General features: G+C 33.7%; 1 protein-coding gene across 1 annotated transcript in view; it reads left to right on the top strand.

The window, feature by feature from the left end:
* Positions 1-962: 962 nt before the first annotated feature.
* The window catches only part of LOC129798001 (uncharacterized), a 139,035-nt gene continuing 120,625 nt past the window's right edge, over positions 963-19,372 (top strand). The window contains exon 1 of the mRNA XM_055840930.1: positions 963-1,696. The gene's annotated coding sequence lies outside the window, so the exon portion shown is untranslated. The remainder of the gene's footprint in view (positions 1,697-19,372) is intronic.

The following is a 19,372-nucleotide window of genomic DNA, read 5'->3' as shown; positions in this document are numbered from 1 at the left end:
ATGCAGCCATACCTCTGACGCACGTAACACTAATTGATATATCAAATTGTGATAAAATTCATAAAAATAATCATAGAAAACGATAACTCAACGAAGCATGAGAATTTATTGCAATGATATTCCCGATAGAAAGGCCAATTGTGAAAATTCTTCAAGATTTTCACTGTCGACTGACGCCGAGTTAATGTCTCAATTTTCACGGTTCATCTGGTCACAATGAAAAGTGCCTCTGGGTGCGGAAGATGAGGGTGTCGATGGACCATTTAGGGCTCAAGTCACATGCAAAATAAAAGTCCCAACTCCCCTAGTGCAACCGCACAATGTCATAGTATCGACGCGGGTGGAGATTTGATCGAAATTGCCAAATAAAACGTGAAATGGCCTGTAAATTGGTAGATGATAATCGTAAATGGGCAAATTTTGGAGCAATAAGAGCCATACTTTGCACACCATATGCCATGGATTTCAAGCTTGAAAGATGGAAACTCTTGAGTTGGCGAATTTTTCTTCGGCAGAGATGGGAGGATGAATTGTGACCAGTGGACAATTGATGAGGGAGATTGAGATGAAAAATTAAATTGGACAATTTGGAGCCAGATGCAGAAAATGTGTGGAGTAAGTAGACGAATGCCTCTGAATGAGAAGTATTGAGGGGTGAATTTGCAACTTTTGGGGTATGTTTATCGAAGAATTATTCTTACAATTCTCAACGGATTTCCCGTGGAAAGTGCTAATTTTCATCCCCACCGATTTGACGACTGCGCCTGAGACCTTTCCTCATGGGAAAGTGGGTGTGAAAAGGGGAAAATGAAGCCCCTACCATTGTGGGCATCAAGATGAGATTTCCCACGTGGAGGGAAGAGTCAAACTGAGAGAGAGAGAGAGTATTTGTGGAGAAATGCTTGAGACATCTATGTATGATGCTTTTGGTACATCTCCGAGGGATTTTGCTGAGGACTTTTAGTACTAAAACGGACGTGGTAGAGGATTGGCTCTATGAAGGAATCCTCTTTCATCCTTCACTACAATACGCGAAATAATTCCAAAGATCAACCTACAATTGAATAATTTGGTATATATAGATCAGACATTCACCCAATTTCCCATCAACTGTGACATGAGATTATTAGTTAGCCAAATGTGATGTGCTGTATTTGCTGAAACACACCAAAGTGAGACAAAAAAGAGCGAGTTTACAAATTTCATTTGCGAGTTTAATTGTGTTCATTGAAATAGCCGTGGGTAATTTTCAATAAACTGAAAATTCAATTAACAACTCTGTAATCAAGTCTCCCAAAAATTTAATTTAATTGCACTGTTTTTTTTTATTTTATCTCTATAGTGTATGCATAACACATTTTATGTTCATTCCAACAAAATAAAAAAAAAGTACATTTCATATACCAAAAGCTCCCCAATCACCCTCTGCCCCCCCCAAACCAAAATTAAACCTATATAGTGTTCTGTGAAAAGGGGAAAAAATATCGAATTTGTTCTCGTGAAGTGTCCCCCGGATAAATTTTATTAGCGTGGTGAAAAGTGACCAGAAATTGCCAACAGTGAGAATTGTATTGATTTGTTCAACACGGATCAATTAATTGGTATTCATATGGTAAATATTGTGGAGAACATACACGCTCAATTACACCACTTGTCAATCATTTGGAGGCAGTCTGATATGCGGAAATATTTAGAGGTGAGTTCAATTGATAGCTTGAAAACACAAGTCAGAATTTTGATGGCATTGCGTATTATTAGCATTTCAGTTAAATGAATACACAAAAGGAAGCATTTCTGAAATACAAAATTGGACAATAATGCTATTATGTTAGGTATTAATTGGCATTTTTGAGCGTCACAATGAAGTGTTTTTTTTCTGTAATTAGGCTTCAAGTTGGATGTATACGTAGAAATCAGGGGCCCATCAAGCCTAATAAAAAGTGAAGCTATTTTTCATTTTTCCCTGTAAAAATTTAGCAAATATTGCACCGCGACTTAAACAAATTGGCTCGTAGTTTTTTCATTATTTCGGAGAACATTATGAAATATTTATTTTTAGATTATTTTTAATGCACAATTTCGAAATATATCAGACTGATAAGTCAATTCTCTTTAGGAAAACACTTGCCAATAGTCTTCAGTGCTACTATGCAAAAACGTATGGAAAAGTGAAATGTCGAGAGACCCCTGGTAGAAATACTATATATACTTTGTTGTACTGAAACAAGTTGCTATGAAGAATAAATGTTGGAATAACTCCCGAAATGAGGCTTGATACTACACAAAAATGTGCATTTTTAACACACGATTTTGTAAGCCGAGACTTGAATCAAAACTTAGAGAAGTTTAGGGATTACACATATTACTTTTATTAACTGTTTAATCAAAACAGCATAAGTGTCACATAAGGTTCGTGAGCAAAGAAAGAAATTCTCATTAAATATTTGTAGGGGAAAGTGCCCATGCTTCGTACGATCCAAAGCTTCGTAAATACTAAATTTTTCCTAAGTTTCTCAACAAATATTACTTATCGCACCCATATTAAAAAAAAAATAGGAAAAGTGCCCAATTTTTTAAAATATATTGCGGAGTCACATTTATTGAGAAGCATAGAAAAAATAGTCGTATGAAGCTTGGGATCGTATGAAGCATACGCTACTTCCTTATCAGATCACTATCAGTTCTTCTGTTACATAGGGAAAAAAGCTGAGATTGAAAAGAATCTCAGCTAACTAGAGCAGTAGTAAATATGGTGTAATTGTAAACACTGCATTTTTTTTAAATATACATTAGACTTCAGAGGACAAGACCTATATGAACTCATAGATACTACACAGACCCTTGTCCACTGAAGAAATCATCGACATAAGTCCAAGTAGTGCAGACATAAAAAATAGTGTTTAGAACAATCCCATATTTACTACACAGAAAAATTTTGACTCTAAATTTAAGAATATATAAGATCCTGGGAACTTAAATTGGACGTGAATCCCCGAGGCGTTTAAGTTTAGAAGCTCTGAGCGAAATAAATGGGCTAGAATCCCTAGCTTTTTCAAGTTAAGAGATCGGGAACTTAAGTTCAGCATTAGCTGGAAAATTAAATCTACAGATTTGCAAATTGGAACTAAAACTAAATGATCAAGGATTTAGAATTAGGGCATTGGCATTCATTGGATGGGATTTGAAATTAAATTCCTGGGTGTTTCTGTTTAAGAATTTTCCATTTTTCTGTGTGTACTGTCCTAATTTCCTCTAATTTAAATAAAAATAGAAACTCATCATATTTGCAGTACTTCGGTAGTGTTTCCAAATCCGGATATTTTTTTGCAATTTCTCTACACTTTTAACAACTAGACCTCTACTTAAATGATCACATTTATATACACGAGAAGTTATTTTACATTTTAAGTGTATCGTGATCGAGTCTTAATCAACAAGGAGATATAATAGTTAGTAAAAAGTAATGATACATTAAGTTTCTCGTATAAATTTAGGAAGTGTCGGGAAGAGAGGTTTACACATTCCTTCCTCAATAACCCCCTTAGTATTAACTCATTAAATTAATCAAATTAGTATTTTGCAGTTAAACTCTTGATGGGAAATGTTATTAGCTTGAATTATCATTCATCTTTCAATTAATATTCCCTTTGTTCAAATTTTGGATTATGTCAAAAATTCCAAACAACAGTGTTACAAATGTCACCTACATAGTCATATTCCTTCCAAATGTATTTAGCAGATGTATTGCGTTAAATGTGGAAATTACATGACTTAAGAAGATGTGGCAAAGCATTCCATGCTTTGCGAAATGCTCAAACTTATGACTTCGGTGCTATACCTCAAAATAATACCTTTACATCATTTAAGGGAAAATACTCTTCGAACGTTCATGCCTTCCAAATATGTAAAATTTCATTCAGTTTTCCTAAGAAACTTACACATTTCTATGAAATAACACTTAGCTGTATCAATTATTGATAATTATGTGTAAGTCCCTTGGAAAAAATAAAAGAAATTCACATTATTCGAAAGCATGAACATTCGAAGGGAGACTACTTTCCCTACCATTTAGTGATTCACAACCGATTTGAATTTATTAAATAGAACCGATTATAGGGTGAAAGGAACACATATTGACACTTTAAGAACTCGTGTCAGAACTTGTTGACACCCTACTCTGCAACATTTGGAATACGAAATTCGAATACTTATCCTTATCGATAAACGCAGATTAATGAAAAAACGTTATATTACTTAGGTTTTATTGATTGCATTAAATAAATTTCAACATTTTGACAAAAGTGTCAATAGCGGTTCCCTGTCGAAGAGATATTCTTTCGACCCTATCACACAAAAGTTCGCCCAAAATAGCTTAGAACCAATATAATTCAACTACGAATAAAAATTACTTACCGGTTTATAACCGGTTCATAAAAAGTTTGGAACTGATTCAAGATTGTCAGAGAATCTAAGACCTTTCCAACCAGACCAAACATAAATCCATTCGATTGAAGATGCGCTCTCTAGAGCTTTTTGTTCTTTAAACTTGAAACCTTGAAAAACAGTTATTAAGAATTATTCAATTCAAAAGTTTTAGTTCAGAAGTAAACATGTATATAAATTTAAATTTTGGGCATTCTGAAGAGGACAGGAAGCGAAGAATGGAAGAAAAATTAAGGTTATGTAAACGGTGCTAGGGTCAAAAATAGGGAAAACCGGAAGTCGCCGGGAAGAGATAATCACTCAGAAAAACACATCAACTATCTTCAGAGCTTTCGGCTCGGTCTCCAAGCCTTCATCAGTAGCTAAAGATAGTTGATGTGTTTCCCTGAGTGATTATCTCTTCCCGACGACTTCCGGTTTTCCCAATTGTTGATTGCAATTAACGTCGGCTTATTCCCACAAAGGTCCTAGGGTCGATTTATGAGGGGTGCTCCGAAGGTCCGAAGTCGCTGTCTTTAACTATTTTGCCTCTATAGCTAACAACACTCGGATTGCTAGATGGACAGATGAATCAAACGAACAGCGTGACTTCAAAAGAAAAATCTTCTAAGCTTCACATTCCCAAAATTCTAACAAAATGACACCTTATAGGATATGGAGTCGTAATACATGTATAACTTGAAATTTTAAGATTAATACAGTTCACTTTGTGGAGCTCCAGCAGTAAAATAAATTGCAATAAATTTTTATACGTCGCTCGTTAAATTTAACATTTTACATGCATATTTCTTTATATTGAGCATATTTTATGATATTGCCAACAGGAAGATGCTGTCAAAGACATATCAGTAATATTTGTATATTTTCAAAAAGATAAAGTAAAGTCAGAAACTATAATCTTTATAATACAGGAATACTACATTTTATTTGAGGTTTCGGAATGATATCATTGGTAAATATAAATAGGGAAATACCAAAAAAATAGGGAAATTTGTGCTAAAGGTAGATTGATTAATAGATTTTTTTTGTTTTTTAAAAGTTTTGTTGAACTATTCAATCATATAAACCAAAAATAAACACTAATAGTATTATATTTAATGTGCTCAAAAATGATCAGTCAATAGGCGCAGAAAAATGTAGAAAATCACATAGTTTTTTTTTCAATTTCAGAAAATATAGTATGACCCCTATCTACTAATTGACGATTCCGCATACAATGATAAGAGAAATTTTCTTTAAAAAAACATTTTTTTACAAAAATGGCTCGTAATTTGTAAAGGCCTTAATTTAATAAGGTCTAATAAATATAAGAACACAATATTTTATGTAGGGTTAAGCGCGCTACCTTCGGACGACTCAAGCTTCGCACAATTCAATTTTTTCTTTATGTTCCTTATGGATTTCATCTATAGCTCTCTTCTTAAAATTTGAGGCATTGTGTTGGGTATTAAAATATAATATTATAATGGGCCAAATTCATTTATAACACATTGTAAAAAATGATTTGTGCGAAGCATAAATCGTCCGAAGTAACGAGCTTTCCTCTACTAATAATTCTCTTATAAGCATTAATGACTTATAGTTATTAGTACTATAATAATATGAATTATTGTTACTGCCACGACCTGTAACCATCTTCGTGGTTGCTTTTGAGGGAACACAGCGGAATTGTGTAACGATATGACAATGTCATATGACAAATTTTCGTAATGAATTTGTGAACAGGGCAACATTAAAGGCCAGTGAGCTTCGAATAGCCATTGCAAAGATCTCTATGAAGCTCTTAGCAAGTGCTATGAATATGATTTTTAATTAATTTTTCCGTATTTTCCATGTAAAAATTCTCAAATTTGTCATATGACATTGTCACACAGTTACAGAATTTCCCTATTGTAGTGGAATTCTCTAACGATTTTGTATTTAATTTCGGATCAGGATAACGTAAAAGCCCAATTAGCAACCAATACGATTTTAACGAGCTTTATGAAGCTCTCAATAACTAATATGAAACTGATTTTCAATTATTTTATCCGAATTTACTACTTAAAAATTTTAAAATTTCTCACATGACATTGTCATACTGTTACAGAATTGCCCTACTGACTTATCAAGCCAAGCCTTTTCTGTTAAGGTAGGATATGTGTCCCCTAAAAAAATACAAAGTAGTAGATCATAACAAAATTAATTTGTGTTACAAGGGTTACAAGTAATTGAAAATTTACAACTAATTTTTAAAATCATATGGGTCTATCAATAATGGAGAATGGAGACTTCTATTTGTCAGCCCTGATACATATTGAGAGATATGTTAAGAATTCATTTCAAAAATGTCAGATTCATATTTATGTTTTCCTCTTGTCGATCTCTCATATCGTCGTAGGAATTTTCAAAATTTTCCAAACCCCATAAAATGTCATCAATATGAACCATAGGAACATGCATATCTATTTCGCGTACTTTAGACTTGCTAATTAAACAATATTGCCACTTGCACAAAGCAATATTCATTAGCAATACAGTATTGCTAATTTCCAACAATAAAACGGAATTGCCATATGATTATGAATTTTGAGGCAATTTTAGTACCGTATTGGTGAAGAATTTTGCACTACATCTGACCTATTATTTATGCAATATTGACGAGAATTTCATATACAGGAGAAGGCTTTCAGGGTTCGCACACACCTTGGCTGCGAACACTTGGTATATTTTTTTTAATATTCCTTAGTATTAAGTCACATATTTCTTGAAAAACTTAGGTCAGATTCATTTGAAAGAATGTGGAAAAAATATGAAGTGTTCGAAGCCAGAGTATGCGCGAAGCCTGACCGTGGTATCACATTAGAGAATTTCACATTAAAATTTTAATGTGATTCAAATTTATTGTTGCTGATATGTGTCCCAATGTGCAAATTTTGTCTAGAGCTTTTAGAAATTGATTTATTCAGTGATGAAAAGTGGACTTGGGTAACAAAAATTGGTTTAAATAGATTAAAATAGGATAAATACGTTTGATAATTAATGAGCAAAATTTGCGCATTAAATTTTCATCGGGTAACACTTTATTGCAGTCATTCGGGTAGTTTCTGCGCCACAATTTTCCCACCAGTTTATTCGTGATTAAATTGTTACAAAAAGTAGTTCCAATACCTATTATTTATCGCGAACGAGATAGACAAAGGACAAAAGACATTAAAAAAGATCGGTCAAGAAGATAAGTAAGAAAAAATGTAAACAAAAAAGAGTTCGATCTACATTTTGTATATTCCTTCATAAACTTCTAGGATTTTGTGGTCAAATGGTCAAATGAGATGATCGCCAAATTAATTGAGGCTGTGCATCAGGAATCCGTCATTTGGGACTCCAAAATGCCGGGAATACAAAAATAGAGGCAACCGATCTGATGGCTTTCAGTCTGTTTGCGACAAATTGAGTCACCAATCGCCAAAACTCACACATAAGTCGGGATTTGGGTGATATTGGCTCCATCATTTTCGTAGTCTTCCTTTGTAAATAAGGCAATACGATTTGAAGCAGCTCTTAAAATTCCTCCGAAGTCATCCGGAGAAAATTATTATATCCAATAAATTGTCAGTTGCGATGTTTTTATAAAGATTTTCAACGAAACCGCCATATGAAGATCGTATTAGAAGCCAATCACTCGCCCATAAAAGTAGCGTACAGGAGAACTTCCTCTTTTTCACTGAAATTACTCATTTTCACTCAAACGACTAAAATGCTTCAAAAACAAAATCACTCATTTGACAACCCGCGTGCCATCGTGACATTGAGCAATTCTAGCAATGTGTCCTGACTAAATCAGCAATTTCGAGTGATTCTAGAAGTTTTAATGAGCAACTTTTCACTTTAACTTTAATGTGAAATTTTCTAGTGTGATAACTCCGTGAAACCTTTCCCCTGCGTAATTTTGATCATTTGTGAAGGATAGTGTTACGTGACTAAAGCCATGTATAAAATTAAAGAAGTAAGAAAGTAAAAAAAAGGTAGTTAGCTAGAGAGTAAGTGTTAACTATACACTAAAATCTACCCTTGTTTTGGCTAAGCTGAACACTCGTGTGTAGTAACAACCCTTCATAAAGTTTAATTGACAACAGTCTTGAGCTTGGTGTTCCGACAATACTTACTAAGTGTTACTGGTAACACTAAACTTTCTTTCATTTTTATTTGTATCTCAATGATTCCCAAGTTAAACACAAAACGCCGCACCCAGTTGCATCAAGTGCACAGAAATTCGCATGAGCGCACTGAAAAGTTGCATAAATGTCTCGAATTAACTTTCTTCATTCAATAAAACCCAAATGGTACTGAAGAAGGGAAAAAGGAAAAAAAAGAACTTTAGATTACCAGTAGTGGGGTGAATTTCTTTTGACAAAAGCACAGCGAGGAAGACACACGAGCGTGAGTTAATTGGATAAATTAACATCGTTTACAGAAATCATCGGAGTAAGTAAATGGGAAAAGTTGAAGCAGGAAACTTTTCGACCGAATGACAATTAAATTAAAACTAATTAAATGCACCAATTTGAATGAAGCACCCCGAGAAAGAAAGCTTTCTTCGTATTTGCATCTTCCGCCACGATTTGTTGCCCTGAACCCCGTCGAGAACCACCAAAGAGAAAGGCAAAATCGTATAGAAAATGTAGGATAATCTCTTCCTATTCACAGCAAACAATTTCAATCATTGTCATCCAAGACAAAAAGAGATATAGGTGATTATGTATCACTCTTTCCATTTTAAGAAGATTTCACTCCAAATCTTGATACTTTCTGTATTTTTTATTCAACAAAATTTGATTTACTGGGTAATTCCATTCCAGAAAAATAGAACCCTCCCACGCCAATCCACCCTTCTCAATCTGAAAACATTTCGCACGCAGAACAAGGAAAATTCTAAGCATTGGTATTTTACTTCCAAACCATGCTTTTCGCGTTGTCTCAACAAAATGCTCCAGAAAATACAAGGAAAATAGATTACTTAGAAGCACATTTTGTGAATCGTTCTAAATGAAATTACGAGTATTTGGGGTGAAAAGTATCGAAATTAAGGCTACATTCTATACACATTACATTGACAAGAGTCGTCATTCGTTGAAAAGTGCATTCAATTCCAAGTCTGGTACGAAATTCTCAATGGGATGGAAATACTTGAGTTGAAATAAATCCTCGAAAAGTTATTGTTGCTATATATGAGTAATTGATGTGGATAGAATTTTACTGATTACTTCTGAGAATGCTTCAACAACTGGTTAAGTGTTTCAGTTGATATGAAGCTGTGCAAAGAGTAAATTTTCGGAGAAAATGCAAACGTTTCAAGTTAAGAGTCCTTACTGAGAGCGTTTGAATTGCAATGTCTGACTTTGTCATCATTTTCACTTCTACCACTGCAAACGTTTTAATATCACTAATAAATTATTTGAATAGAGAATGTTGAAAGTATCGTGTTTTCGTGCACTTTACGCAGTTGGTGCAATATGTCTGGCAATTACAACAGACAGAAGTGTGACCATATACAAAGCATTCACAACAGAAAAATTATTGTCGCACGAAATTGTATGAAAGTATTTAATTACGGCACTTTAGGGGTAACTGGGGCAAAAAGTCACAAATTGAAAATTTCGCAATTTATTAGATAAGCCTCTGTGAATTTCTTTAAACGTGGAGAGTTTTAAAGTATTTAAGCAAAGAACATAGAAAATAAAAAATACTGAAATGTCCAATCCTGTTATTAGAATACTTTCTTTACAGAAAATATAAAATACTACGTTAATTAATGAACATTTCCAAGAGAAGATAGAAAAAGAGTGTTTTAACAAAGTTGCGTAAGAAGAAAAAAATCATTCAAAAATTTCTGTTAGATAACTTTCATTTAATTGGTCCAGCAATTTAGACAATACCCATAAAAACAATTTATAGAAAACCGTTCAATAAATGTGACTACAAGAGGAAAATAGCAAAGAAAAACAAAATTTTCAAACCAGTATTATTCCTAAATATAAGAATGTTCTGATCACAAACCTCTCAGATTTTATGATATCAAGCAGAAAAATAAAATATCCGTGTTGTGACTTTTCTCCCCTTTTCTCCTACTATTGAAATATTATTAAAAAATATGAATTATCTATTAAATATTAGCTTAGAATATTCGATATTATGCAACTGTATAATTTTTGCTCACAGTTACAATTTTAAATTGAAAATTATTAAAATGCTAAAGTGACTAATTTTTCTTAAATGTGAAATTTAATATAAATTAATTAATAAAGTCATGATTATTTCATACAAGGACAAAAATAAATAAAATACATTTTCAATGTAAATGTAAAATATTGATTTCAAAAGCAAAATTAATATAAATGAAGTAATTAAAATTGAGAAGATTAATTAAAGTGAAACTTATTATTAAATGTGAAATAATTAAAAAATATAGTGTAGGTATATAAAATGAATTTGGATACACTCTTCATTAAATATTAATTAGAAATCCATTAATTGAAATTAAATTGTTTCATAAAATAGCAATGCCATTTTAATTTAAGGGAAAGTCATTTTTTAAATTCTTTCCCAGTTTTGTGACAAATGTCAATAAGGCTTTGCTGAGCAATTATCATTTTAGAGCATGTGAGTGTTAGTACACATAAAATAATGTTTCGGAAAATTGTTCTTGAATATTTGAGAATTCCCAAAGTTCATAAAAGCTTGTGCATTTTATCATAAAAATTGTTTGTAACTTGAAAAGTTGACGAACATATTTCGTTGCTATACAAACATTTATTGCATTTATTCATACATTTTTGTTTGCCTGACAAAATTTTACGAACATATGACAACATCTTACGAACATTTTTCTGAACTAAGTAAGTAAGTAAGTAAGTAACTTTTTTCTAAGTAATTATATTACGAACACTGTTTGTGAAAAAGTACAAACTTTTAGGAACTTACGAACATTTCGTAAGTTTCAGTAGGAATTGACAAACATTTACGAACCATTTTACAAATGATCTTTTTTGTGTACAGTCAATAATATCTTTAAATAAGGGTCCTAATTGCTGCGTTCAAATAGTTGTACATCAAGTGTCGAATTAACACCAGCGCAAAATTGAATAAAAACTGCACAAAAATACAACTTTAACCAAAAGGCTTCTGTACACTGAGAGAGAAAAATCCGAAAGTGTTAAAATAACATTCCGGTAGTGTTAATTTTACCCTATACGTTATTGATCCGAAATCGGCGTAAAAATTATCTTTTCTACACTGGGAGAAATCCGAAAAAGTTGAAATAACATTCCGGAAATATTAATTTTATCCTGCAATATTGATCCGAAAACGGTGTAAATATTACATTTTTTAGGTGTTTTATGGGTTAAAGTTACTATTTTTCATGTTGATTTTACCCTTATACGGTGTAAAATTAACATAAAAAATGTTGATTTATTTTTACACGCAAGAAGTGTTACAGTTATGTCGAAAAAAATTTAATCGCAGCCTCTTTTTTTCTCAGTGTACTCTGAAACACTTTCTCCAGAGAGCGAAAGAGGGGGCTTATCCTGAGTCATGTGGTCTCTACAAGTTCCTAATTTATCTTATGTTATTGCATATGGCCATCTTTGTACAGAGGACAGTTTGTTCTATTTTAAATTAATTAAATTGAAATTGAAGTACACTGAGAAAAAGAGGCTGCAATTAACTTTTGTTCCTCATAACTTTAACACTTTCTGGGTGTAAAAATATATCAAAATTTTTTAATGTTAATTTTACACCTTTTAAGGGTAAAATCAACATGAAAGAAGGGTAACTTTAACACACAATACACCTAAAAAGGGTAATATTTACACCGTTTTCGGATCAATACTGTAAGGCAAAATTAACATTTCCGGAATGTTATTTTGACTTTTTCGGATTTCTCTCACTCAGTGTATTGATATATTTTTACACCTACAAAGTAAAACCGATATGGCGAAAACAATTAATAGTACCCTCTTTTTCCTTAGTGTATATACTCATTAAGGGTTGAAACAAGCCCATACATTTGATGATTTGTAACCGTAACGGTTCTACATTTGATGAGGTTCTTCAGTAACCTCAATGAGTGTTGAAACGGGCCTCTAGCGTAATTCTTAGCCTCATCTAAAAGTTGATTGATTCAAATCTTGGATTTGTGTTGCAACAACGCTTAAATTGCTGTCTATGCAAGTGTCTTAGAATAATTAGATAAAAAAATATAGTAAAAGCTTCGTATCTTTTACACTAGTTTAAGTTCTTTAATGTTTTATTTCCTGATAGAAAATACGAAGAAAAGATCAAATCACTTTTATGAGTTACAAAACTAGTCTAAACTCGTTAGATGAAAATCAAACATCTCAGAGATTGTTAAAACTTTATTAAAATGAAAAATTATATTGAGTTTTCAAACATTAAATATCATCATACACTCCACAAAGTTTACACAATGCATATGCTTTTGGCAATAATCTGTAGAGTGGTTATATTATTGACATTCGCAGCATAAAAAAAACATTGCTCTTATGAGAAAATACAGCTAAAGTGAAGCTCATTAAATAACGTTCCCATTGATTTTCATTAAATTCTCTTCTGTGCAGAAAAAAACGTTGAAATATTCTTTCATAAGCAATTACCGTAAATTTAAAAGCAATCTCACCCTCCGTTTTTTTCTGTCTGCCAAAGAATCTCCCAATTTGAACCCATGACCTTTTGGATAAAAGATTGGCTAGCTCTCATGGACAGTTGTTCTTGACTTTTCATGGGATTCACTGGGAAACTTTGCAGATTTCCACTGAAAATTCAATTGACCATGACCTTGAAACACGATCCTTTCCAAATACCCCCTCAAAGTCGAGTGGAAAATTTTCAACAGCTCAAGAATAGGTTTCTGGGGGTATTTCTAAAACAAATTTCTCCCTCCCCTTATAAATATTGCAATACGTTGGTGCTAAAATATTTCTCAATTCATTGTGAGAAAGTGGTTATTTATGAAATTTCTGTGTGGAGAAGTTTTGTGGTGGGGGGCAGAGTTTGGGCTTAGCTTTTGGAAATTAAATGGAATTCTGTGTGTCGCTGAAAGCCCACACACTTGATGCTTTTACCACGACAATGTGGACAAAGACTGACCAACATTGTTCACCAACAATTTCCAGTAGAGAGTGTCGTCCAATGTCCCCCAAAAATTTATTCACACATAAAGAACCACTGATTTCCAGGAGAAAACTCCGCGGAATTCCTTTTCAGAGGGAACACGCAATTTGTGATTAATTTTGAAAGAGTGATTGGGGGGGGGGTCGTTTTATTTGAAATTGTGCAATTTTGATTCAGCTGCCCAGGCAATACAGAAAATTGAGCTTTGAGCTTTTGCAGCTAACTTGTACGCGTGGCGAAATATTTTTGGTGGGGGCTGGTAATAAATTCAACACACGCCGCTTCCGCTAGATGAAATCAACTCAATTCACCAATTAATTTTCACCGGGTCACCCACGATCAACCCTAAATTTTGTACGAATCTCGTGAATATTCCTGCAGAATTTCACACAGCCAAAATTCTCTCAGAGCATATCAATATGAGTGCTTAAATTCATTCACTCCCACTCAATCTCTCATAGATATAATCCAATACACCACATGTGCCCAATTTTATTTGGTCACCAATGATGTTTGTGCGCATTTGAGGTTGTCAATACTTTGATTGGATGATCATATCCATCCCAAATAATTTACAATGCAGCTAAAATTACACGGAGAAACATTTGAATTGTATTTTCAACATCATATAATATTTTACTCCCTCAGTTCCGAAATAAGTCGTACGATTAGGAAAAAATCCTGTTCCGAAATAAGTCATACGTTTAGGAAAAAATGGGATTAAGGGAAAGTTTGTTGGGAAATGTTTTGTGTATCAACAATTATCTCTTTTAAAGAACTATTGTTAATGTTCAGAACTAAAAGGGACAGATAATCCTAACCGGCTTATGTAGGTGAGATTCTTAACGTGAGCTAGCTCGGAGTGCATGCAAATTCGATTTAGAGCTGAAGTTGGGAGACGCCATTCAGTCATCTTGAATCAAATTCGTGAAATTATGCAAATTTTGTATTTAAACCAAAATATCAAGGATTTGGATGAACTGGCACAAAAGTGATATATGGGTGAAATGTAGACCAGAATGTTCTCTATAATTTTCCCATAGAACATGATCTCATCGATTACTCAGAAGCCAAGATAAGCGAGGTTTTTTGTTTCTTAACTCGTTTTTTCATCCAGAGTGCCCCAAGTAGTCATTTGTTGAGCTTCAACTATTTCAAAGAATTGTTGTATTTTGTGGGACTTTCCATTTAAAACCCTATTTTAAGTGTCTTGGTGGAGTAGAGGCAGTCAAATTGGCATCTGAGTGATTTCAAAGCGTTTTTATGGGAAAAATCATTTTTTTCACACTTAAACGGCAAAATCGGAGTGATAGCGTAGTCTGACCGGAAAATGATGTATGGACGAAATGTAGAGACAAATGTCCTCTACAATTGTGTCGAAGTAATCATCAAAATCGGTTTAGCGACAGTCGAGATAATTGAGGTTATGTGATATTGAAATTGGTTTTTCGACTGTGGCGCCCCTGGTGTTGGTCCCACGAAGTTCAAATATTCTAGAAAGTTGTAGCATTTGGTGAGATCTTTCGTTTAAGCCCTCACTCATCAAAATCGGTCACATAGAACCGGAGATATGATTTTTTGAATTTTGTGAACTTTGACCCCTCATATCTCCGGTTCTGTTTTAACCACAGCGCGCATACGCACCATTTTGGAAACGTCCTAGACTGGACTACAACATACTAAAATTTCATTAACTTGCACAATGCCGTTTTTGAGAAAAGTGACTTTGAATTTCGATGAATTTTGACGCTATCACAGCGCCACCTGTGGTGACTTTTTGAACTTCCATCTGAAAGTGCTCATCGAGACGAAACCAAAAAGGTAAAATTTAGGTCGCTACGTTAATTAGAACCGGAGATAGAGGCCGGTCAATGTTCGAACTTTGACCCCTTATAGCTCGGGTCAGGGGTTATGGATCGACTTAAGGTTTTTTTTGTTTGATAGGTATAATCAACGGCTACAACATACTAAATTTTCAGCCCGATGCACAATGGAATTTTTGAGTTATTTAACTTTTAAGATTTAAAAATTTTCTTTTTAAAAAAAGCGCCCCTAGCGGTGGTTTTATGAACTTGCGATGTTAGAAGGGGAAGTGGCATTTCACGAGAGCTTTCCAAAAAGCCCTCACTTTTTAAATTCTGACAATTAGAACCGGAGTTATGGCCATTTTAAGAAATTTTTTTTGGATCCTTATAGCTCGGGTCAGGGGGGTCGGGGGACCTTAAGTTTGGTATTGATGGAAAGCTCTAAGGCCCAGCTATAACATACTAAAATTTGAGTCCGCTGAATGCCATAGGGGCGGAGCTATTGAGAAAACAAAAAAAGGGGGGTCTTCAAAATGGCGGAAGGAGGGGTGGGGGGTGGGGGGTCTATGCACCAAGTTGCAATTTTCACCCGATATATAACATTTGCCGAAAACCGCAAGTCGATATCTTTTTTAGTTTAGGAGCTATTAAGCTCCAAAGAGCGGCCGGCCGGCCGGGAACGTAACTTAGCCACATATATATTCGGAATCAGGAAGTGGCGAAACACATTTTGGCCAAATTTGAGGTCGATCGGACGACATGAAATTTTGTTAGGATTATAGTAGGTGAGATTTTGTCAAGAATCTCACCTAATAGGGGTCCAGCCTTGATGGTAAGTTGAGGAACGAATGTCTGGGATTAGTCGAAAACACGTCACGCAATTTTTTTCATGGGGTCATGTTTGGGTTTGGGAACCACTTTTTAACCGATAAATAATTGTTATCAGATAATCAATTGTATTACCCCTCCAGTTGTGAACCGGTAAATTTTAAGTATCGTTCAACGAAAAAAAAACTTTTTGAAATGCTGAAATTTATGTGCATGACATTTTTCACCATAAATTCGATCTTTGAAAAACTTTATTAATTACAGGTAAATGAAGAGAAACTATTTTAGGGTAGGGGAGACTGGGGCAAAATTTGTCAAAACGAAAATTTCAATATTTATTATTTTCTAAAATAAAAGAGACTGAGGCTTGAAATTTTTATTATTAGATAGCCTTCATGAACCTTCTTAAACTTACAAAGTTTCAAGGGATTGGATGAAGGATTATGTAAAATAAAAAATAATGAAATTTTGAGCCCTATTTTTGGAATATTTGGCTTACAGAAAATATCAATACTGATTAGCTCAATTTAAGCACATTTCTCGTTAAGATAGAGAAAAGTTATCTTCGACAAAGTTGTAGAGGAATAAATTTCCTATAAAAATATGTCTATTTGATATTTTTAACGTTTGCGAGAGTAAAACGTCACAAATTATCCGAAGATTGACAAAATTTGCCCCAGCAATTTTGAGAATCTCCACAAAATCGACTTTTAGAAAATGATTCGAAAATTATATTTCTTTCGAGAATAGAGGAAAGTAGTCTTCTGCAATGTTGTAGAGCAATAAATTTTCAATAAGAATATGCTCATTATAAAACGTTTAAGTTTTTTCAGAGTTCATGAAAGAATTAAATATGCTTTTTAACAAGTTTTGCCCCAGTCTCCCCTATACATCTTCATTTATTCAAATAGATTTTTTTTCAAGTGTGAGATATAAAAAATAAAACATTTAGTATTCCTTCATTCGCGACCCCAATAGGGATAAGCGGTTGAAAATGAATGAAAAATGAATGAATGAATGAATTCCTTCATTCCACGGGTCCTCTTTGCCTCTCTTCCAAATAGTGAAAATTATGCCCCCTTGAACCTATTTATCTAGGAACTGACAAATAATTTATTATCTTTTCGAAGATCGTTCATCAAGAATCTATCAAGAATGGAGAAAGCAGGATGTTGATTACAATTAAGGGATGCTAGAATTGAAGTTATTGTGAAATAACCCAATAGTTCGAGCTGGTTACATAGTGCACTAAGACGTTGCGTGTAAGTACAAGAACGATCTTCAACCCTAAGGTTTAGCCATATGGCTTAACCTCTTTAATGTCTTAAAATTCATTATCTTTGACTAAATCTTGCTTGGACTTAGGGTTAAATCACAAATTAAAAACCCAAATAAATTATTCGTCAGTAGGGGAAAGTACTGTCCCTTCGAAGTCCCTTCGAGTGAATTTTCTTTTATTTTTCCTAAGACACTTACACATTTCTATTATCTATTAGTTAGCTTGTCATCAATTATTGATAATTATGTGACAATCATGTGAAAATGTCTTGGGAAACGTAACAGAAATTCTCATTATTCGAAGGCATGAACGTTCGAAGGGATAGTACTTTCCCCTAAGGGTGAAGTAGTACATTTCGAACCGGGATTGAACGTTTTCAACTTCAAACCACATTATTGATTTCATAAATTATTTTTTTTTTCGTTTTGAAATTAATATTTATACTCTTTAACCTACACCGAGAAAAATTTGGATGGTATTTTCTACAAATCGTGTCTTTAAATTCTACTGCCTCAAAAGATAGTAGAAAATACCATCCTCCATAGAAACTTTCTCTTAGAATCTATCATCTTGACATTTTAAAATTTACTATCCTATGGATAGTAAATTCTAACAGCCGGATGGTACAATCTACTATCCTCATTTAGATTTTACTTTGACCTGTCTTAGTTTCTAATATCCGGGAAGTAAATTTTACTGGCCGCATATTAGATGTTAAAATTTAACTGGAAGACAGTAAATTTTAACGGAGGATAGTAATTTGGATTGAAATTACTATCCAAGCCAGAAAAATTTGCCATCCTGCTGTTAGAATGTCATTTTGGAATATCGTGGGTGCCGATGCAACGGTTCCCGATATGCTTTGAATACACTATAACAAATCGTGGCGCAGCTGGAAGATGCTGGACTGTCATCACAAAGGTCGCGTGTTCAAATCTCGGCTGAGTCGTCAAAGTTGGAAAAAGATTTTCACGCACCAAAATGGCTTGAAGTACACAGAATGGCATCCAAGAAGGGCCCCAAGCCCTCAAACAATGGCCCAAAATCAATGAAAATAAGGAAAAATAAATTTTTCCGACATTTTTCATTCAAATATCCGGCTAGTAAAATTTACTATCTTGTCAGTAAAATTTACCATCCGGCTAGTAAAATCTAATATTCGGGATATTAGAATTTACCGTCCGGCTATTAGATTTTACCATCTATGCAATAGATTCTACAATTTTTGACAGTTCAATTTAATATCGCGTTTGTTGGGTGACTTTTTTACTATCCGGCCATTGGAATTTTGTATGGGGGATGGTAAATTTTACCATCCACATTTTTCTCGGTGTACCAAGATTAAAATTCTTATCAAAATTTTTTGGCATAAAATAGCAAAATTTAAAAGAAATAAAAAGGGTACATTTGGAAATGCTGTGGGTATTTCGGAACAAAACAAAGTGGGTATTTCAAAACAAGGCGTATTCGTATCTACATTATCTATCTTGCACTTGATGTTTATTTTTTGGATGCCATCGATTAGAACAATCTAAGATTCATTGCACTAGAACCTTCTCCATCCACAGAGTCCAGTCTGGCATTTCACTGGGCACTTGCGACATATTTTTGACGTATTCTGAAACACTCCAGATTACATTCTGAAATGTACCTCGTTCTGCAATGTACCATACTAACTTATTACACCATAAAGTACTTTGTTCATTTCCATTCTCGATGTCCAATATAACAGATCTCTAAAACAGAACCGTCTATAGAATCGCTATAGTAAATCTTATCTTAGAAATTAATGTTCAATCTCATTTATCTTTTTCCTTAAAGTCATGAATGCAAACCAAAAGTTTAA

This window comes from Phlebotomus papatasi, chromosome 1 (assembly GCF_024763615.1).
Source record: "Phlebotomus papatasi isolate M1 chromosome 1, Ppap_2.1, whole genome shotgun sequence".
In the NCBI taxonomy this organism is placed as follows: domain Eukaryota; kingdom Metazoa; phylum Arthropoda; class Insecta; order Diptera; family Psychodidae; genus Phlebotomus; species Phlebotomus papatasi.
Note: the sequence above shows the minus strand (reverse complement) of the source record. Positions and strands in the feature narration are given on the sequence as shown.